The 21,653-nt window shown below is 37.8% G+C and overlaps 1 protein-coding gene across 1 annotated transcript in view; it reads left to right on the forward strand.

The window, feature by feature from the left end:
- METTL15 (methyltransferase like 15) overlaps positions 1-21,653 on the forward strand; it is a 1,979,089-nt gene that overhangs the window by 1,366,825 nt on the left and 590,611 nt on the right. The window lies entirely within an intron of this gene.

Consider the following 21,653-nt stretch of genomic DNA (forward strand, 5'->3'; position numbering starts at 1 on the left):
AAAACTTCCACCCTTCCAGGGTAGCAATTAGTTCACCCCTAAGGACAATACAGTAAGATTCCTAGTCCTGGTTTTCCCAAACATTTTTGTCTCTGGCTGCAATCAGACCTGTAAGATAAAAATATTTATGGCCTAAACCAACCTATTTAATTTTCAACCTATTTTTCAAAATTAGCTGGATTGAGCTTAACTACTTCCCTTCCAGAATTCTCTCTTAAAACACTTACATTTAATCAGTTATAATAATACTGTCTGACATACATGTATATCTGGTTTCTGTCCAGCAGGACCCACTTTTGATGCATTTTTGTAACACAAGCAACTTTGCAAATACATTTTTAGCACAAGCATCTGTACAAATCAGTGTGAGAGTCAAATGACATAAAATTGTTTACAAAACTCCAGGTAGCTACGCTGGCATATGTTATACTTGCACTGCCCTACTCTCCATGGCACAGATGGCACTGCCCTACTCTCCCTGGCACCGATGGCACTATCTGATATCATCACAAAAGCCATCATAAATAAGGAATCATGTCAGATCTTCCACAAGGAACAGATGTCCCTTCAGACAAAGCATTTCCCTCTTGAAAGGAGTTTCTGAACTCTCCCATAACTAGTCCAGTCATCTTTCCATTTTCTTCATCAGGTGGGATGAAGAACAGAGACAGCCCTTCACACTCTTAGATGTGCACATATTGTATCTGTAGCAGATGTGTAAATTTAGAAGGGCAGACCAGTTGTTCAACTACTTCACTCTGATGAGTGCAAGGTTAACATTTCCTAAACAAACCCTTTCCAAATGGGTTGCCCAGCTACATGCAATGGCTCACTTCCCATTAGAAATTGTTGCTTCAACAGAAGAGTTCACTAGATGTGTTGCATCTTCAAGTGGTTGTTTCAAAATATTTCTGTTTGCAGACATCTTTTCCATGTACACTTGGTCATCATTTCACACCTTCAGCACACACACTGTATTTTGGTCTGTGACTTTAGACAAATTTCCTTTAGTACATTAGTATGTCAAAACTTAGCCTTTTGAATTTTTGGCTGTTCTCAGGGTCCTTTAATCTTCCAGCTTGCTGGATGCACTGCTTAAGATCCAGCCCAGTCATATACTACCCTTGATGATAACTATAATGAATATGTACTAACTGTTTCATTTTCTATAAGTGGATGAGTTGAATGCTGAATCTAAAGAGCAGACTTCGGTCAAAGCTGTAAAAAATAAAATTTTACTAACAAGCATCCCCCTGTGGCTGTCAAATTCAGGTAGAACATGTCTGTGATTACCACTTCTTTACAAGTACAGAATAGTAAGTCACACAGTACATTGTGTGTTGTGTAGGTCAGAAATTATATTATGAAGAAATATGCTGATCTGTCTGTACAGGCCAAGTAACATATAAACACTTCACTTGAGGCAGTGCCTTAGTACTCCTAAAATAATATCACTTGTACTTAAAATTAGCTTATAACAAGCGGTAAAGCATATGGAGTAAGTGGGAGTTATAGTCAGACAGAATTAAAAGAGTAGATCAGCAAAATAATACCATTCCTGAAACAAGTCAAGGTCAGAATATGATCCACAATATCTTAACAATTGGATCAAAGTACATTATGTACTTCAAATGGCATAAGATGTCATAGTGACAGTCTAATGCAAAACTATTTTCAGAGTTTTATGTAAATAGATGATTTTGTCATATCAAGTTTGATAAAACCATTTCCAAACCTTGTACTTTTGATATGACTTTGGGTTGTTGAGGCTACCTTTTGGGGTCTTGGTAGCTCCATTAGTGGTCCACATGGCAGCAGTAATGATAGTAGAAGGGCTGCATTGAGTAATGGACAAAATTGATATCGCTGTACTGTGGGCTGCTACAAGGTGAAAACATGAAAGACTACTGATACAATTGTTGAGAGACTGAGGTCTTGAGGTTTGAAACTCTGTAAATCCAAAATAAAAGATGTTTCTTTTTTTTTTTAAATGAATAGAACACTGACTGAAAATGGTCTTCATCCAGATGCTGACAAGGTTAGAGGTGTTTCAGATATGTTGATAGATGGTGACAAAAAATCTTGGTGTGTGATTCTGAGGCATGATACAGTGTCGATTCAACGTTATTCCTTACGCCATAAAAGTGTTACATATTGTGTTATTTCTGCTAAAATATCTGAGCTTTGGCTGGCTAAGATCTACCTGCAGTCAACTGGACGTATAAGCAAATTTAAGTACACTTTTATATGCACTTTTTCATATAGTACTGCATTTTATTTTATTTTTTTCACTGAATATTAATTGAATTGAAAATTGTGGTCTCTGTGTCTCTACAGAAAACTTGTTAGAAGTTAGCCATTGGTAGCAGTAGGGGGTAGTTTCATTTCATGATATTCTGTATTTAGCTCCTAGCCTAGAGGGTTTGTCTTGTCATATAAGTGTTACATCTTGTGTTATTTGTGCTAAAATATCTGAGCTTTGGCTGGCTAAGATCTACCTGCAGCCAACTGGACGTATAAGTGAATTAAAGTACACTTTTATCTGCACTTTCTCATATAGTACTGCATTTTATTATTTTTTTTTCACTGAATATTAATTGAGGACTGCGGTGGTGGTGCTGTGGTAGCGTTATCGCCTCACAGTAAGACGTTATCCTGTTCAAATCTCAGCTAGAGCGTCTTCTGTGTGGAGACATGCGTGAATGGACGTACCTTCGTTGAAGGTTGTGCGTCAGGGCCGGCAACTCGGCACGTAAAAATCTACTGCCAATCATTAGGGGACCGGAGTTCCGCTGTGGCGACCCCTAACTGGGAAAAGCTGAAAGACACAACAACAACTGAATATTAATTGAATTGAAAATTGTGGTTTCTGTGTCTCTACAGAGAACTTGTTAGAAGTTAGCCATTGGTAGCAGTAGGGGGTAGTTTCATTTCATTGATATTCTGTATTTAGCTCCTAGCCTAGAGTGTTTGGCTTGCCATATAAGTGTTACATCTTGTGTTATTTCTGCTAAAATATCTGAGCTTTGGCTGGCTAAGATCTACCTGCAGTCAACTGGATGTATAAGCAAATTTAAGTACACTTTTATCTGCACTTTTTCATATAGTACTGCATTTTATTTTTTTTTTCACTGAATATTAATTGAATTGAAAATTGTGGTCTCTGTGTCTCTACAGCTAGTTCCCCACCCGCCCTGTTCTTGTTTTGGTGTTAATCTTGGTGGCTTTGAAATTGCCCGCCCCTCTTGTAAATTTGTATTTGGATACTCCTTCTGGGCCCATCTCATTTGCTCACTCAGCTGAGTGCAGTGAGATCATATTCTGATTTCAGACACTCCTACTCATCCCATCTTTTCAGCTGTATCCACTGTGTACAAGGAGAGCATTTGGGAAGGACAAACCCACATAGCCTCTTAATGCTGCTCTGTTCCCCTCCCTCAAAAAAAAAAAAAAAAAATATATATATATATATATATATATATATATATACACACACACACATTATTCAGCTGTTCTTATTGTAACTGTCTTAGTTTGCTGTTCTGCGTGCTGTTATCTGTTCAGTTGCTCTTACTCTGCACTTATTACTTCTTGTTAGTAGCCTTCTAATTTACTGCCTTCTGCACTTGGTTTTATTCATTTATTAATTTAATTGCATTTATTTAAACGGTATTTGCCGTAATATTGCTACACACTCAAGTGTGCTAGCCTGCACTGCATTTGAATTGTATTTACTGCTGTTTTAGCTGCTTTTCTGTAAAAAAAAATCAAAGCTGGTTTCCTGTCTTTCCCGTAACTAGTCTTCTCCAGATACAGACTTGCTGTATCCAGACTTTTGGTAAGTTTCTGAGCCCCCCCAAGCCTTTTTGTGTTGGGGGGAAGTCTTCTAGCCTATCAGTGGGAGTGGTAAGCACTAGGTAGCATCTCTACCACAAGAGGAGTGTGTTTTGGCCCAGAAATTGTAGTTTATTAGCCGTTTGGGCAGTTTTTCCATCTCTTTCAACTTTCTGGTTTAAAAGCCATCATTTGTGTTTGTTCCCCACCTTTCCTGTAACTAGTCTAGTCCAGGTACAGGTTTGCTGTATCCAGGACTGTTGGTAAGTTTCTGAGCCCCCAAAACCTTTTTGTGTCAGAAGGAAGCCTTCTAACTTATTAGTGGGAGTGGTAAGTACTAGGTAGCCCATCTACCACAAGAGGAGTGGTTTTTGGCCCATAAATAGTTTTTCCTTCTCTTTCAAATTTCTGTTTTAAAAGCCCGCATTTGCGCCTGTTTCCTGCCTTTCCTGTAACTAGTCTAGTCCAGATAAAGATTTGCTGTATCAAGAACTGTTGGTAAGCGTCTGAACCCCCCCGCCCCCCAAGCCTTTCTGTGTTGGAGGGGAAGCCTTCTAGCTTATCTACCACAAGAGGAATGGTTTCTGGCCCAGAAGTTGTAGTTTTTGGCATTTTGGGTAGATTTCCATCTCTTTCAACTTTCTGGTTTAAAAGACAGCGTTTGAGCTTGTTTCCCACCTTTCTTGTAACTAGCCTACTCCAGGTACAGATTTGCTGTATCCAGGACTGTGTGTAAGCTTCTGAGCCCCTAAGCCTTTCTTTGTTGGAGGGAAGTCTTCTAGCTTATCAGTGGGTGTGGTAAACACTAGGTAGCCTATCTACCACAAGAGGAGTGTTTTTTGGTCCAGAAATTATAGTTTAATGACCATTTGGGCAGTTTCGCCATCTCTTTCAACTTTTTGGTTTAAAACTGACATATGCACTTGTTTCCCACCTTTGCTGTAACTAATCTAGTCCAGATACAGATTTGCTATATCCAGGACTGTTTGTAAACTTCTGAGCAGTGCCAAAGTCTGTTCTTCAACTTTCCCCTTAGATCTGCTAGTTCTCTCCTTTCCTGCACTTTTACTAGCTTGTTAGTTTAGCACTTTACCAGACTTCTTGTAGCAATTATTGTAGTACACAAAAGTGCTACCAGCACTAAACGTTCTGCAAGGAAACGGCTCCAGTACTTTTTAATCCAGAACCCCTCCAGGCATATCTAAAGGTCAGTTTCCTGTGCTTTCCCCTATTAACCTGGTGAACTTTGGCATCCTGATGCAATGTAGCAACTGCCTCATGTACACTGACAACACTCTCCTCTTACCCCCCAACACTCAGACTTGTGAGAGATGTGCTTATATATCCAAATTGGAAGCCATTCGCTCTCCAGCCAAGAGCAAAATAGCTGGTCAAGGGGAGAAGGTCAACACCTGCACACACCACATGGAACACACAGCCCTCCAGAACACACACCAGCATTGCCTTCACATAAAAACACAAACCACACACCCACCTTCGTGGAAGCTCTCAATAAAAATCTAACCAAACAGCAGAGACCTCCAAGGCAGAAACATAGTCGAGCACTGCAACACGACACTAATCACGAGACACACAACTCTCCTAAACAGTGTGCCACTCAACCAAAGCCCCTAAGGCAAAACAGCATGCCCAACACACTAGTCATAGGTGACTCGATAGTAAGGCACACTGACGTCCCACTCACTAGGTTGAATAAGGACAAAGTAACAGTCAGCTGCCTGTCAGGGGCCAAAATCCACCCCATAACACACGCACTCAGGTCCCTCAACAATAGGTACAAATATGACTCTGTCATTGTACATGTGGGTGTGAATGACCTGAGATGTACCTCCCCGGGTGAATTTCCTATCTCCCATCCAATCGTCAAGGTTCCTTTTGTAGAGGGCCAAAGAGGCGCTCTGCTTGACATGTATGAGCAGTCTATTCCAGAGTCTGGGGAGTCTCTGGGTCAGGAACCTATCCCTCCAGCATGTTTTGTTCGTTAAAAGCTAAAGATATTGGATCCCTTGGAAGAAATACGGACCAGCTAGCTATAACACCACAGGTTTAATCACAGAATAAATGTTTCAAATTTAGGGTTTTCATCCACTATATTGTGGACTTCATCAGAATGTGATGAAGTCCACAATATAGTGGATGAAAGCGCTAAATTTGTAACATTTATTCTGTGATTAAACCTGTGGTATTATAGCTAGCTGGTCTGTATTTCTTCCAAGGGCTCCAATATCTTTAGCGTTTAATTGCTTTTAATTACTCAGTTGTTGACACGCTATTGTGAAGTTCATTTATGTTTTGTTCATTGTGATGACAAGGTTTAGATCCCTGGAGCGTGTGGCTCTGAGGGATTGGGATTTCTTTAAGTGTAGCATGTCCAACTGCTCTGGTTTTAAAATGACCTTGTATGTTAAGCAGAGATCGCCTCTGAGTAAACGATATGCGACAGAGTATAGCTGGAGTTTTTTTAGATGGTCAGCATAGGGCATCTGCTTTAGGCCTGTGATTCTTTTAGTGAAGTATTTCTGCGGCCTTTCCAATTGTTGCAGATGTCTTGAGAGGTACATACCAAACGGGGCGTTGTATTCTATAATGGGTCTAATGGGGAATGAGTACAGTGGGACAATGACCTCCTTTTTTCTGGATGAAAAGCCCTTGGTGATGAGGTGTGCCACATGGAAGGATTTCCTGACTGTTGTGGGTATATGGTTATCGAAGGTAAGACCACTGTCCACCTGTGTCCCCAAGTCTGTTATCACACTTTCGGTGTTTAGTGTACTGCCACCTATGTGGTAATTCACGGGTACATGTTTTTTCCCAAAGGGGATAACTATACATTTCTTGGCATTGAGCTTGAGCCCATGGCTGTGGCACCAAGCATCTGTTTCTGTAAGGCCCTTTTGCAGAATATCCACATCATTTGGGGATTCAGTAATGGTTCCCAGCTTGCAGTCATCTGTGAACTTTGTTAGCCAGAGTCCCTTAGTGTTGGCCTGTACTTCAGAGAAGTAGATGCCAAACAAGAGCGGTCTCAGGACTGAAAACCCTGTTGTAAATTTATTCTAATATGGAAATCTACGTTTTCTGCTGTGTGTTGACTTTTACTTAAAATATCCTGAAGTAGAGCCGTTGAAATGTTACTACCAGTTTATCAGTGATCAATGTTCTAAAGTCAATTTTTGTTGACATGGAATATTGGAACAGATTATATCTGACAGTGGCATGAGGTTGACAGACAGAGTTTCAGGCTTCTGCAAAGCACTGGGAATTTACCAATACCATGACATGGCCAAACAGATGGGTTGAAAGGATATTTGCACATATGAGTATTCTAAAGAAAAGTGAATATTCAGGGACAATAATAGATCATTACTTGTTACGTCTTGAATACAGAAACCTTCCATTGTAATTTGTAAGACTGTCTCCAGCACATACATATAGGTAAAAGATTTAAGTCAAAATTGCATACTTTGTTTCCCTTTTTTAATTTCTGAAAGCAGATAAACAGATATGGATTATGTTGCAAGTCAGACAACAGAAACAGAAAAAATCCATTGCAAAACTGTAAGAAATCTGTTGATGGACAGAAAAGTGTTCGCTTGAGTGAAGATATTAGGAGGTCCCAGTGCACATTTGTCTGTAAGAGTATGTCGCAGATCTGAATGGGACACCACTTCTTCTTTCAGACTTTTAATTTTCTATGATACATTTTCAAACTGGTTTCAACCAGATTTATAGATTGATTGCTGTGCTGGTTATTTTTATGCATGGTGTAACTACTGTCTGTTAGTTTCTTGTTTTGCGTACAATACCGAGGTTTAGGCATTTTTAATACTTTTAAATAAAATATTAAATAAACAATAAAGCTTTAGTAAGGGCAGCATGAGTAATAAAATGTCACTGCAAGCCATGCTATTTGGGTACTCAGTTTCTCTGAGATTATCTTTTGTACAACATAGTAACATATAGATAAGTGGTATAAACTGGAGTCATCTACAGAAATTGCTAGAATTACAGTTCCTCCAGATACACCAGTGACAAATCTTGAAAGGGACTTGAATATGCCTCTTTGCAAATGTCCACTTCCAGATGTACATGTTATGTCAGTCTCTCACTGTGACCTACTTTAAGCATCTTCTATGATCAGACATTCTTGCTAAGCTTGCTGCAGTGGGAATCATCAAGAAGCTTAGCTATATCTCCCAGCATTGTTGAGATATGAATTTGTCCTCCATTAAGTAGGTTTTCCTCATATATTTTAGCTGACAATTTACAATCATTCACCCAGCCATCCAAATTGGTTTTAAAGGTTGCCAAATAAGTACTGTGCTTGTTATGTAACAGGTACTTCTTCAGGAAATGGAGATACTTTGGTTTAGGTACCTGTCATAGCAGTTAGTATTGTCAATGTAGTTGTATAGGTTTAGGCCTCTAGAGCAGGTGTTTGCTTTATCATTGGTTCTGTTTGGGTGAACAGGGATAGAACTTCTAGTGTAGCTGAGGGTACTAACATTTGCAGTCTTTTTGCTGAAGGAACATTAAGGTCTCTGTATTTGATATCAGCTTTAACATCGGAGGAGTGTGCCCAAAGAGGAGGGAGCCAGAAAAAGCATTATGGGATACAGCTGGTAACATTTATCTGTCCAAAGAAATTTTCCTTGACCTTTGTGATATGGGTTCTGTCAGGTAACCAGTTAGTTATCTCACAAATCACTTACAGGTTAATAATACGTGTGGAGAGTTTGTCTGTAGTCAGTAATTCAGTAATCTAAATATGAGAGAGAATGTTGAACGCTGTGACAAGATCTGTGGGCAGCATAGACTATATGCCGTCTGTCCACGTCTTCATTCATAGAACTCCACTAGCTTTCAGCAGACATAACCTGCATTTTATGAAGCTGGACTAGTATGAGTCTTGAGATACAGGCAGTCCCTGGGTTAAGGATGAGATCCATTTTTTAATCTGTCCTTAAGTCAAATTAGTATGCAATTTGAAACACATACATATGGTTCTTATTAAATGTCATTTAGTCAAATGTTTGCCTGAGTCTAGTATTTATTTTACTTTTATTTGCATATAAAACACTTTAGAAGCACTTCCAAATAAAAAAAATCTTAAACATGATACTGTAGCTATGCTTCCTTACTTCCTGTGAGCTATGCTTTCTTGCTTCATATCAACATAGCTGGTTAAAGGCATCTTGTTATTAAAAGCAGTGTTTGAGGACTTTTTCACACACACAAACCATACCTCTCAACTGTACAGATTTTCACAGAATGTCTAGATTTTTGCCTCATATTTTTGGTCCATTTTTCATAAAATTGTGGTTGTCTAGAAAAAGTAGTGGCAAATCATTAAAGACTGAAGATAGAAAATGACAGACATTTGAGTTTCAGACTTCATATCCTTCAGAAAATTCATATTAATGCAAAATCTGTTATTCTATCAGCTTCTAAGTTTGTAAGAGCAGTAGTTATTAAAATTGTCCCTATTTTTGGGCATTTATCATACTTTTATTTATGACTTTGTCCAGATTTCTTGCTCTAAGAGGTTTAGAGGTATAACACACACACACACACACACACACACGCTGTTAACTCTACTTTACTTATTCCATAACTAACTCCCTTCCCTTATGCATCCACTCACCTCTTAACTGCTGCCCATATCTCTCAACTGTATAGATTTTCACAGAAAGTCCAGATTTTTGCCTCATCTTTTTGTCTGTTTTTCATAAAATTGTGGTTTTTCTGGCAAATTAGTGGCAAATCATTAATGATTGATGTTAGAAAATGGCAGACATTTGAGTTACACACTTCATACCCATCAGAAAATTCATGCTAATGCAAAACCTTTCTAAGTTTGTAAGAGCAATATTTAAAAATGTACCCTATTTTTGGACCTTTGTCCCACTTTTATTTATGGCTTTGCCCAGATTTCTTGCTCTAAGAGGTTAAGACGTATACTGCTTCCAGGGGATCGCTCGCTCTCACTCTTCACTGTCTCTCTCGTATACACACAGTCACTTCCTCATTCGTACATAAATTCACTCACATATCGCTCTCACTCTCCTGATCTCTCACATACACAGTCACTTCCTCATTCATACATGCATTCACTCACACAATGCTCTCACTCACTCTCGAGCTCTCTCACACACAGATTTGGGCAACTTTAAGGATTTTTTCACGTTATTTCTAACATTGCAGGAGCCCGTTCATATCTATGGGTTGTCCGTATGTCGGATGTCTGTAACCTAGGGACTGCCTGTACACTGACATCCATGTTGTTTATTAGTTCAACAGTAATACATTCCATTTCCCTCCAAATAATACCAGTGAGATTAATAGCCCTTCCTTAACTGCTGTTGACCTGAGTGAAAATAAACAAGTAAATTACTGTGATAAAATAGGGACTGCAAATATTCCACTTATGGATGTCTCATCAAGAAACTTATCATGCATCAAAACTGTGCATAGGTAAATAAAAACATTCTAAATTTGTAAAGTCATTATTAATTATTCTTTCACATTACTCACTAAGTATGTGATGGTATGCTATAGCTTATCAAGATATAAAAGTCTGCTGTGCATCAGAGGTATGCAAAGCATCTTCAATAAAAGGTGGATGTCACATGCAGTATATGTAATTAGTGTAATGTGCCTTTAAGATCCTTATATAAAACGGAATGAGTCATATGATTTAGAATGATGCCAGTGTTCAGTAGAGCACCATCTTTGATGGGTACATCTTTTACCTGTACTTATCAGTTGTCTTAGCACTATATATCCTTTATGTTTTGTAGATGACATGTTCAATGGTGCTCCAGTCCTGGTTGCCTTTCTTGCTGGGACACTATAGGGGTTACAATAGCTAGCTGGTAGGGCACATAGGGCATATGGAAAAAAACACACAGTAAAGTAAAGAATACATGCTGTATGGTGACAACTGTTCTGTAATGCACTGTTTAAAATGAAAGATCATTTCCCTGCAAACAAACAGTGACCTTACAAATTCTGGCAATGCTCACAACTCAGAAGAAGTACTACTGTGTCATGCTTAAGGACTGTGATTTGGATGAACTCTTGGCATGCTACAAGGGTGTAGGCTACCAGTACAGCAGAGGTGGGAAAATGTCATGAGTGAAGACATTTGTTACTCAGTAGCAAGAGATAAAATATCATTAACCTAAATTCAATAAACAAAGTAAAATATGTTTTTGGACTTATTTTGCTCTGTGCTGCATTATAAGGAAAGTATTTTTTAACAAATATTGCACATTTTGCCAATATTCAAGAAAAAACACTATATTTCCGCTGCAGAAACAGGTGAATAGCAATGAAGTTTAAACATTTTTTGAAGTCGAAACAAGAGTGGTCACTTAACAGCTCCTGGAGTACAGTGATAGTTTTGACACCAAACCAAGAATGTGGGAGAGGGTCTGTCAGTACTTATACTACAAAACTGGAATTCTCAAAATATTCATTTCAGCTAGTTTGTTTTGTTGAGCATTTGCAACTACTGTTAAGAGGCAAGAGGTGCTGTGAGAACACAAGTCAGAGTAATTTAAGCAAAAAAGTGAAAATTAAAGTAGGTTCCAGAAGTTGTGCAAGATGCCTAACTCATACTACTGTGATTCTGTTTAAATGGAAGTTACAAAATGATTTTATTATGTCTAGCTTGAGCCATATAAAGGGGGCTTGAAGTGGATTTTGGTGGTGGAAAAAAAAACTCCAAGAACACTTTATAGCAGCAATCCGCAGAGATGATATAATCATAACCAGTTAATGATTTTGGTACATTAAGATAGTGAAGAATGTAAAGATATAATGAAATAACGGATATAAAGTGGCAACCGTAAACAAACACGTTAGTTTTCCAGCCCCCTACAAAGAAAACAGCGCTAAGAAAGACAAAAACTGTACCAAGCAAATGGAGCAACATGAGCATCGTAGCACTCTGTTTCTGATTTGGAGCTGGCTGCCCTACACATGCTCACGGTGACCTTACTCAAGCGTCAGTAGCCCACAGAAAAAAAAGATAAATGGCATAATGCTGAACGCATTTTCCCATAAGAAACCATTGCTAGTGCAATTTCCAGTTGTTCGCTTGACAATGATTGACTTCTTTAGGGTGATTTCTCCTTTCTTCGAGTTGGTGCTAAAATCAGTTTGATATAAGATCAGGGCTGTGGGGAGGCTTGCCCCACCCCCATCCCCCCCCAAAAAAAAGAAGAAAGGAGTTTTTCATCCTTTTGGATTTTGGGCATTTTTTTTTTTTTGTTCTTTTGGAAGGTCGACTTTCAAAAAGTTAATGTTTTATAGAAGAACTTTTGGAACTTCTCCATGTAGGTGTTCCAGTTGATCTGATCCCACTCTGGACGGCTCCCCTGGGTGCGTTTCTTATGAAGAAGCTAATGTTGGCTTCAAACTTGCATACTTAAAAATCTGAAGGCCAGAGCTGGCGGTACACAGATGCCATGCAGTACTGCTTATAGCTCGCATTCAGCACATCTTGTTGGGAGTGCAAGATGTTTGCATCACCAGAAATTTGAAAACTGGATATATGTTATATCATGAATATTTGTAACCAGTGCAAGCCCCTTGTGTCTTTTACAGGCCTTTGAAAATGTATCTTGTAGCCTGTAATGACAGATTAATACTTTTAGGGCTTACCTAGTCTGTATACTGTGTTTATCTAGTTACTGTATTTATTTGTTAGCCAGGTAAGTGGGCTGGCCCTGGAATCTTTTCCATCCATGAACTAGGGCTGTGTGGTTTACATAAAATCATAATATTACACCTGGAACCTGTGCAGGAAAACACATCAACAAATGACACATACATACTGTAAATATTGCAAAAAAAAGACACCAGCAGATGGTACAGCAAGCAAGGAAAGGAGCATTGGAAGCACGACACATTGGCTCCTTTATGCAAAGGTGAAAATAAAATAATGGCAAAACAATGCACAGGCAGAGTAAAATAAGGGCAAAATAGAAAATTGGCAGATAGATGATGCACATCATAAAAGGTCTGCTACTTCAAAAGTCGATGGCTATGTTACAGGTTTAATTAACCAACACCTAACGTGCCAGTACCATAAAGCAGAATTATCTTGTGTTACTTAGCAGGCACATACTGCAAAACAGGTTTCCACACAATTCAGAAGTCCATTACAGCTCAGACTGGATTTCTACTTATATGGAATTAGAACAAAAGTGATGCATGACCCATTAGCATTTTTTCTTCAAAACACTGTTTGCTCTCAATTAAATGGTACAGACAGAAACACACAGAGTACATTGTTTCACTCCTATGCAGAGTGGGTAAGCTTCCACATCCCTCTCGGCCTTCTGAATCCTCCACTCCCCATACCCCGTCTAAATAATTTAGTTTCTAAGGGTCATGCAGCTTGGAAAAAGAAGTCTGTCTCTCTATCTCACTCTGTCCTGAATTGTGGTATCTGCCTGTTTGATCCAGATTATTTCCATTTTTACATGTTCAAATAGCTGTGATGTTAATTTTGTCTTAGAAAGTTCAGTTATTTATGTCTTGAAAATTAAGGAGTATATTTAATTTCACTGTGTTTGTCTATTTCTCTTGTAATTTAATATCTGTATTTAACCTTTTTTATGTTAATTGCCTGCCTGGAGTGTTTTCCATAGGCCTCCAAGGAAAACAGGCTATTAGCTCCATGGGGACTGTATTAACCTGGTTAGCAAATGAAAATAAATAAAAGAAAAGAATTGTGTTTAGCCACTTCTCCTTGGGCAGAAGTGATTCTCAGTAGCCCACCTTAAATTTAGTTTATACATGTTCAGACAAACTGCCGTACATTTCAGAATTTCTGTATGCAGTTACTGAACTGTAGCACAGATAGTTTGCACATTTATTAGAACTCATTTGCTGCTCAGACATTATTTTGAAGTATGTTATACCAACTGTAATAAGTGTGGAATTGATAAATGTACTGAGCAGTTTATAAGTTAGATTTTTTCACACTTTTGACCAAGTGGTCTTCAAAAAACGTGACTGCTGTAACTTGTGTTTTTGTGTAATATATATATATATATATATATATATATATGTGTGTGTGCGTGTGTGTGTGTGTATGTATGTATGTATGTGTATATATATATATATATATATATATATATATATATATATATATATATATATATATGTGTGTGTGTGTGTAAATGTGTGTGTATATATATATATATATATATATATATATATATGTATAAATGTGTGTGTGTGTGTGTGTGTGTGTGTATATATATATATATAAAATATATGAAGCGTGTTTTCAAAGGAAGTAAATAACTGTGCTCCGATTGCAAGGAGACGCGTATTCTGTAATCTTGGAAGGTGTTGTATAGAATACCTGTCAAATTTGTTTCTGTTATTGATGCTTATTTTCAGTATTAGGTTCCCTAGTCTGGTGTTAGCTCCCCATTGTGTTACATTCAAGGATTAAATTGTCAAAAAGACATACATCAGACATTGAATTATTGACCAGACAGAGATCATTTCTAAGTAACCATTAAGAAACAGAATATAGTGACAATTTCCTGTAGCCTTTCTGAATGGCTTAATTTTTTCTAACTCTCTGATTTTTCAAATAAAGAATTTTCCATTTTCAAGTTGTTTTGGTTAGCTTATTCAAAGACTACAAAATGCAGCACTGTATTCATTAACTGGTCAGATCAGTGACGTAGAAAATGGTACAGTTATCTCCCTGGAGTGACTATGCATGTGATTTATAATTGAATAAGAGAGAGAACATGCTGTTCTTAGACACATGATGGTCAAAGTTTAAATAGTCGTCATTGTTTCTAGATCTTTAGTTGATGGTGCCATTTTTTTATTACTTGACCATTCATTTTGCAGTCTAAATTTATGTCCTTCTTAGCAAGTCTCTGACATTTATTGGCATTACAGCTGAGGCCATCACTACCTCAGAAGTTATTTTTAATAGACAGTCATGAAGAACTTCAGCATGTCTTATTTAAATAATTTGTTATAAAGTTTGTGGTCATCAACTTATTTGGTTATCCAGATCCCATTTCTCATTTTGTATTTGAGAAGAATAGTCCAAAATGCAGCCCCAGGACAGAGCCCTGTAGGACAGCACCAGTAATCACCATCAGGATAGAACAGCTAAGTTGTGTCCTATTGTTTAACCATCATTTTGCCTACATAAGTATGTATAAAGTGATATTTACTGATTTTAGTTTAGCAAATTATTCCCTTATTCCGTGTATTGCTAAATGCCTTAACAAGAGGTAGATAAATATTATTTGCTGTCAGTTCTTTGTCAAAATTTGGCACCAATGCCAAGATCCTTCTTTTGTTGGAAAATGGCTGTAATTCTTGCATGCAGGAAACTTTTTACAGCTTAGGTACAAATGTCTTTGAAACTGGCTGTAGCAAGAGAATTTCATTCCTCCCCTCCCCCCGACAGAGTGCAGGATTGGTTTTATACATCCAGTGGATTGCTACAGTACAAGCAAATCTTATAATGGAAAGGATCATCTGGCCTGGCTAATCTACCTGTTTTTCAACCTGTTGAATAAGCAGCAGGTGCTCGTTAACCAGACATCTGCTCATTCACATATAAGCTGCTTGCTTTTCTAGCATCCATCAACAAGCTAACACACAGATGCATTTGCTGCATGCTTCATAAACAAACTGCTCTGCTTATTTTCTAAAATGAACTTCAGCACAGATTCGCTCATTTGTATTTAGTCATCAAGCTCTTCTGTGTAAATTTGATGTGTGGCAAAGTGTGCTGTTAATTATATATTATGGCAGTGTAAAATGTGCCACTTTTAGTCCCGTGCCCCTTCTGATGGAAAGTAGCTAATCACAATGGTAGTAAGCCTGGAAGCTTTCAGATATACTACCTGTTTAGAGTGAAACAAAAACTTCTGGTTCTACACCAGCTCTTCAGCTATTGTCTAAGTCTCATTCTGCAACTCACCCTGTTCTCACTCATGTCATGGATCAGCAGCACTCCAGTGCAAATGTAATCTGTTAAATGTCCAAGGCAGCAGATGCATTAGTGTATCTACATGCACCAGAGATCGATTTTAGCTTAAGAATTATGTCATGTATTAGAAAATAACTGCAGCATGACTAGAATTTCATTAAAGGGCAGACATTAATGAATTAGATCTTCTGTATATGTATGTCTTTCAGAACCCAACTGTAGCCGTGCCCAAGTTTGTATCTCTTTCAGCACAGCTTAAGTGATAGAAAAAAAAAAACATCTATAGCAAATGAAAGTCCATAACACAGACCATAAATCCAATATAATACAGGTAAAGTTTCATTGTTTCTGTAACCAATGATAGCAAATCATGATTCTGAAAACAATTCAAAACTACATTTAGCATACTGGCGATGCCTGCTTGACACAAAAAGAAGGCAAAAATTCTTCTTGACATGGTGACCAGTGTAAGAATAGCTGGTGCCCTAACAGCAACACCCCTGAGAATCCAGCTGTAGCATTCTTGCAATTCTTGTGTGTATCATACAGCAACTGCTGCACAACTGGATTGCTGTGAGTGTACTGTCTCAACCATATTCATAATTTTTAGCGAGTGTGTTGTCTCTTTAGGGAGCTGCAACCCAGTTAGGCATTGTGGTAAATCATGTGCAGTCTTACAAATGTTAGAGCACAATTCCAGCAGGTGAAATGCACCATCCACAACACTAAAGCAGACTTTACATGGACCAAGGTGTCAGATGTATATTTTGCTGGAGTTTTAAGTGTATATTGTGGGGCCTTTACTGGAATATACTTATGAGCAGTTTTATATACATTGGAGAAGCAAGTGTAGGAAATCCACAGTTTTGTATGTGTTTTACTTTTGGTTATACAATTCTAGATTGGTATCTTGCCATGGCAAGGTTGTTAGTAACTGCTTAGAGATTATCTTTGCTTTTCTTCTATTTATTTATCATCATGCCACTTAATTCACTCAGCACACACTGTTGAAAGGAGGCTGGATTAAGAATTGCTCAGTCACTTATTCTTACAGTTCAACAGAATGTTAAGAATTTGTGGCGTGAAGAAAGATCATGTATGAGAAGAGTCAAAAAAGAGTAGGAATCAGTATTGTTTATCCTTTCATGGTCATATATCTGGGCGGGGACACAGCCACAGCTGGAAGTAGAAACCAAGGTCTGAGCCAGGAAAAAGGACAGCCTTTTTAAGTGTCTTGGAATGTTCAAAGGCAGCGCAAGCTACTCACCAGATGAATGTGAGGAATGTATACAACAAAGAGTTTATAAAGTTCATTGCATCTCTTTCTTACTGTGTGGCTCCTTTCAGTGGAGAAAATCAAAAATAAGATATATTCCATCCTTTTGCAGTTTTTCATTAAGATCTATTTTTAGTTCAGATTTCAAGGGATGCAATTTTTTTTTTATTCTTTTGGGGGAATAACAGACCAAAATGTTATTCGAGCTCAGCAGTAGTAACAAAGTTGCCTTTTAAAGTATTGCACAGAAAAGACATATGACATGTACACTGTGAGCTCTACGTTTGCTTTAATGAAAAAAGAATAGGATGTCATAGGCATAGGCCTAACTCTTGGCCATTTGTGAGTAGCTTTTTTATTTCTAGAACAAATTAATATTGCTGTGTTGTAGCAGTGCAATAGCAGGGAGCATATAGTACCATAAATTTACAAATCCTTAATTTCAGATCTGCTACAGTATTGTACACATTTTTATATATTCTTGTACAGGAAAAGGTTTACTTAAAGTTTGGTAAACAGCTAAGGCTTGCAGCACACAACTGCCTGCTTCTGGGACTTTCTGAGGAAGACTGATGACATAAGTGACTTTCACAAACAGTAGGGGTAGGTGTGCAAACACACATGTAGAGCATACCGAGTTTATTTACATTTTTGTGCTATGACTGCTTTGTATCATAACTAACATTTTCAGAGCCATTATATTTGTTATACAGCTGTGCAAGGATCAGTCTGATGGCACATTACACAGAAGCAGTAACATAATTCAAAAACAGAAACTGAGGAAGGATTAATGTGTGCTTACCTTGGAAGAACTGAAACAGAGCTGAAACATATATACACATCTCTGGTTTAATGTGAAGCAATGTTTGAATGTGCTCTTCTTCAGAAAATGGATTCTGTGTTAATCTTCTTAATTCCACTGTCTTTGTAAATCAGTATGCACATTGCAGACCTGTACATCTCAACCATCATTTTTCATGGATATTTTAAGCCTTGCCCTTTGTGAGGTAGGAGGTTGAGCTGTATGCTTTTTCATGTCAGACCCCTAAGACAGTGACTTAAAATATATTACTTGACTAAGCTTTGTAAGTTTTATACCAGGTGCGTAATAAAAGTAACTCCTGTTTTAAAAAATATAAGAAACATATTAAAGATCAAAAGAAATAGTCTTGCATAGAATCACACATTAAACAGCAACTATTACTTTTTATAGTCTTCTTACCTTTGTGCACGTCTGCCTTTGTATGTGCAATATCTTGTTTCTGTAAGCATTTACTTGCCAATATCTTTTATATTGCTATTTTTATCATATCTTTGAAAATGTATGTCACCTTTTAATATCATAATTCTGTGGTAGTCTTAGCATACATGTTAACTCTACTCCTGTTTTGTACAGTGTTAGACAGTATCACTGAAACTCTGTAATGATCAACAAATCTTCTGAATGGGGTAATGGAATAACCATAGGTCACAGCTATAATCTAGCTAATAAAACATCTATTGTATGATGTAGACCTATAAGCTGACTATATAGACTGCTTGGAGACATAACTGCTTATTCAAAAATTGGATTATTTTTAAGAAGAGATGGGAATAACTAGAGAATGTATCTGCATTTTGAGTGCATCTGTTTGCTGAGGGGGAGATGAGAAGTATTCAGAGAGGATGGACTGTATCGATCATTTAGCTTTAATTATCCTTACAGAGTAGTACTTTTTCCCCTGTGCATGTTGGACTTAAAGCTTTCCCATACTGGACACTAGCCCATTTACTCTCTAGCATTGAGCCCACATCAGTTAGAGCAAGAGCCATCTGGTGGGCCAGTCTTACAACCAGACATCTGAGAGTTTGTGCCCAGCAATGATGGCCAGTTATATGTAGCCTGACCCCCACCCCTGTGCAAGGGAACAAACTACCCACATTACATTGAAAACTCAAAAAAACCTCCCCTTTGAGTGCATGCTCCTTTGCAGTTATTAATGAGAACTACCACCAGACAGTAGTTTGGTGAGCTGAAAGCCTGCTCCCAAGATGCCTACTGCAACACCTTCCTTCCTCTAAGGGATTGCATTTGTGAGTGTCCTGCTCCACCACACTTTTTTCCAGGATGGAGGCACCCTTGCATAACCATTTTCCATCCTATTGGTGTAACAGTAATGGCAAAGTTTATTAGCAGTGTGAAATTTGAGGAATAAAAATAACAGATGGGATTTATTTGTGGAGATGGGAAGCAGATTAGCATGTCCACCCCAAGAAATAAGCACAGGGTCTGTCATTTGATGAAATACCTTTGCATGCCCCCTTGCATCTTTGAGCTATAGCAATAATGGCAGAGGTTACTAGCAGTGGGGAGCACATTACTGGTGGATTTATTTGTGGTGGTGGGAGACAGATTAATAATAGACAGGAATCTGTTATAGAAGGAGTAGCTTGCCTTCATTTATAGCTGTATAAGGCATGATCTGATGATGTTCCCAGTGGTGGCTGGTGACTTCAAATCAAAGGAGGTCTGCAGGAGACAGCTGAATGGGTGGGGTCAAGGGGAATTGGTGTGGCCAACTAGAAATGGGAGGGGCTATACTCAAAACCACAAAAACTGTAACTTTAATTAAATACACTGCCCTGGGTGCTCAAGACAAAATGAAGTGTAGAAGAAAAAAAAATATTTCAATGCATTGGCTGCATGACAGCTTACTTAATATCTAGATGGAAACAAAAAGGTTCCGAGGCATAAAAAAATAAATTACTTTTCAAATACATTACTGGAATGCCACTCAAAATCAAGAATAAGAGAAACAAGCAGCACTCTACTCAAACTACTTCTCCTTGCACTGCAGTTCTAATTATAATTTATATTCAGCTTTATTAAAGTACCAGGTAACATGCTGAAAGTAGCAATCTCTGTGATATCCCCACTTGTAAAAATGTTTCTTATCCAGAAAAAAACTTGCTGCCTGACAACAGCTGTCTACTTGTTTCATGGTAAAAAATGAAAAGCAAACGAAACAAGTTCAACGTACACTGCTTAAAGGATTACTGCTCAGGATATGGACCACACACGATAGATTGACATTCTGTTTAGTTTGCAGGTAAAGCCTGCAAAGATGACTGCAAGTCTCCAACAAATGTAATGAGCTTCTTAAAATAATGTAATCATGTCCTTTATTACAAATACTATCATATGCATTTCAATACCCAAGGCTTATACATTATCTAGTTATGCAAGTATTCTCTGCATGGCAACAACAGAAAGGCTTTCAATGTTGGCAATTCTTTAACAGTTATTAAAATTTACTTGCATCTTACAATCTCAGACAAGCTTACCTGATGGTCATTAAAACATTGCTACTTAAACACAGAGCAATAGGCACCTTCTGAATAATAAGCATAAATCAACAGTATAAAAATATGACATAAACCAGAACATTCTACAAAATCAAGGACAGATGAAAAGCCACTGTAGTACTTGTGTCTACCTTGGATGGGGGGGGGGGGATACTCTGCACATTTACACTGCATAACTGCTCCTTGCCTTGCTTGGACACATCCAGAGTCACTACATGGGGGAGTGGGGTACAACAAGTATGTCACAATTTGAAATGTCTCTGGCTGACTGTGATGGCCCTGACACATTTGTCATACCTCTCAACCTCAGAGCAAGAAATCTGGACAAAGCCATACATTGAAGTGGGACAAGGGCCCAAAAATAAGGACAATTTTTAAATATTGCTCTTATAAACTTAGAAAGATAATAGAATAGTCGGTCTTGCATTAGTATGAATTTTCTGAAGGGTATGAAATCTGAAACTGAAATGTCTGTCGTTATTTTCTAACTTCAGTCTTTAATGATTTGCTACTAATTTGCCAAAAAAACACAATTTTATGAAAAAACGGACCAAGAATGTGATGCAAACATATAAAATAGCCACACAATACAGCTGGAAACCTGTCAAAGAAGGGATACTTTTTTAGTATTAGTACTGCTAACTTGAGCGGCTGACAAAATAAAAGAATCTACATGCATTTCTGAAATAAAAGTAATCTATAACTCTGATTATTACAGTTATTTATTAATTGTAAACCCTCCATGTTTTTTTTCCAAAATTGCCATTTTGCAGAGGGATTATTAGGCGAAGAGCAACATTTTGAGCCAAAATCAGGGACAGTTCAGAGGTTTGGATATGCCTAATTTTATAAAGCAATTTATTTCCACGTACCTCTCAACCTGTTAATGCAGGAAATCTGGACAAGGCCAAATATGTTGGGGGAACATATAAACAGTACTAACAATTGCTCTTGTATAAACTGAGACAGTTGATAGAATAACAGGTATTGCTTTAGCATGCATTTTTCTGAAGGTTATGAAGTCTGAAACTCTGTCATTATTTAGTGACTTAATTCCTAAATGATTTGCCCGAAAACCACAAATTTTATGAGGAACAAACCAAAAATAAGAAGCAAAAATCTATTCATTCTGCAAAAATCTGGACAGTTGAGAGGTATAGTTCAGCCAGGGCTGTCTTTGAGTTT

The sequence above is a fragment of the Protopterus annectens genome, chromosome 17.part0, assembly GCF_019279795.1.
Source record: "Protopterus annectens isolate FY-2018-M chromosome 17.part0, PAN1.0, whole genome shotgun sequence".
Classification (NCBI taxonomy): Eukaryota; Metazoa; Chordata; order Ceratodontiformes; family Protopteridae; genus Protopterus; species Protopterus annectens.